This window comes from Calliphora vicina, chromosome 1 (genome assembly GCF_958450345.1).
Source record: "Calliphora vicina chromosome 1, idCalVici1.1, whole genome shotgun sequence".
NCBI lineage: Eukaryota > Metazoa > Arthropoda > Insecta > Diptera > Calliphoridae > Calliphora > Calliphora vicina.
This window is the reverse complement of record NC_088780.1, coordinates 75,143,086-75,145,209: the sequence shown is the minus strand read 5'-3', so window position 1 is coordinate 75,145,209 and position 2,124 is coordinate 75,143,086. Positions and strand designations below refer to the sequence as shown.

General features: G+C 33.8%; 1 long non-coding RNA gene across 1 annotated transcript; it reads right to left on the bottom strand.

Annotated features, from left to right (window-relative positions):
• Positions 1-681: 681 nt before the first annotated feature.
• LOC135963204 (uncharacterized) lies at positions 682-1,845 on the bottom strand. The gene is made up of 3 exons (XR_010576837.1): positions 1,714-1,845; positions 986-1,109; positions 682-903 (listed from the first exon to the last, which is right to left on the bottom strand). It is a non-coding gene; the product is annotated as an uncharacterized LOC135963204 (long non-coding RNA).
• Positions 1,846-2,124: the final 279 nt, after the last annotated feature.

Sequence of the window (2,124 nt, the reverse complement as noted above, 5' to 3'; positions counted from 1 at the left end):
GGGATTTCATTGAAATTAGGGCGCTTTTTTTTCCCTCCCATCCTGTATCCAGGGCTGGATAACAGGAGTGGTGGGGTTTGTAGTGTGCACCCTGTAGACAAAAGCTACTAGAAAAAAGAAGAAGAGCTAATAATGAATTGATGATGACAAAAGGGTTTTGTTTTGAAGTATTTTTTTTTTGTGTTTTGACAATTGGAAACAAATGAACAGAATATATAATTTAGATGGCTGAAATAAAAATCTCGGCCATTTTCCTAAAAAAAGATAGGTTTCGAGGAAGGAAAGATAGTGAAATTCGTTCTTTTTTCAATCGTACTGGCCAAAGAAGGAAGAAGGTGGAGTTCGTGGCGCAAATTTATTTAACAATTTTTATATTTTTGAAGTAAATTTTTTTTTATTTGGAAGTTAAAAAAAAAAAAATTCATAAATAATCTTAAAACTAAAGGATCTTAAAACTAAATAGTCTTGAAACTAAATGATTTTAAAACTAAAGAATTAAAAAAAAAAAAAAAAACTAAGAAACCGCCAGCCACTTCAACAGGACTCCATCCATCGTGGGAACAGCAGCATTAGCACCACCACGCCTGGGGTGCTAGGGTATATTTGGTGATATTCCGACGAAGTACAGTGAAATACACCGGGACATATAGACGGACGTTCAATTCGGTTCCTTTTCTTTAAGAAAATAAAAAAAAAAAAAAAGAAATATTTATAAAATAAAAAAAAGGTGATTAGTGAGATATTTATATAAAAAAATAGGAAGTCTTAAGTATCGCAAAGTCCATCCCGCGTGTGAACCTTAACCACGCGTGCGCGAGTTAGGTTAGAGCTCTGGCCTAGGGAACAGTGAGTCGCGAGGTTAATTAACCCAAGATTTTCCTAAATCTTATATAGGTAATTCTCCTATACAAAAAAAAATTTTATAAATAAATATATATAAATAAATAAATAAAAGGAATTAGAGAATTCTAAATATTAATAGTACCTCGAACTACTTAGACATTTAGACACGTCACTGACAGGAAATATCCATCTACCCTATCCTCACCCGGGAGATTCTTCTGCAAAATTAGTTGGCCGCCAGGGAATAGAGCGGGAAAGCAGTAACGCTAGATTTAAAAAGATACATTATAAATTATTATTATTAAAAGAAATTTTATTAAATTAAACTAAAAGCTTAAAATTAAAATTTAAAACTAAAATCTAAGAAAAGAAAATTTAAAACTAAAATCTTAAATTTAAAATTTAAAACTAAAATCTTAAAGCTAAATTTTTAAAACTGAATCTTAAAGCTAAAATTTGAAATTTTTAAACAAAAACAAAATTTTTGTACATTTTTATTTCTAAAGTAAATTTTGTTAATAATTCATTTTTTTGTTTGTATAAATTCATTCTTTATTAATAAACCGAAACTTTTATAATGTTTAAATGAAATTGCTACTTTTCAAGTTCTTTTTTTTTTAAAATGATTTACTAAAATTCAGTAAACGCGGCGGTAAGTAGGGAAGGTATTGTTTGCGGGGAAAGTTTGGGACATTCTTACGATAGGATGTCATGGCGGGATTCAATCCCGAGTGGGTGGGTTATCTCCTGGCAACAACATCAGCCAGGAGAAGAAATTGTTCGGTAGATAGGTACGCAGGGAAATAAAGGAAAGAGAAAAGGGAAAAAGGACAAGAGAAACTACTTTGAGCCCCTTTAACTTAAATATACTTTTGCTGGTATGATTTTTGTGATAGTGTGTGTTTTCGATCCGGATTGCTGGCAAGGACCACCCCCTCCGGCGAGTTCCCAGCCAGGCAAACGCGAGCATACCAGCGCCGCCGGCAATCTGGCCACCTTGTTTCTTTGTGTTTATTATACCCTTCAGCTTCGTGAGAAGGGTATATATAAGTTTGTCATTCCGTTTGTAATTTCTACATTTTTCATTTCCGACCCTATAAAGTATATATATTCTGGATCCTTATAGATAGCGGAGTCGATTAAGCCATGTCCGTCTGTCTGTCTGTCTGTCTGTCTGTCTGTCTGTCTGTCTGTCTGTCTGTCTGTCTGTCTGTCTGTCTGTCTGTCTGTCTGTCTGTCTGTCTGTCTGTCTGCCCGTCTGTCTGTTGAAATCAATTTTCT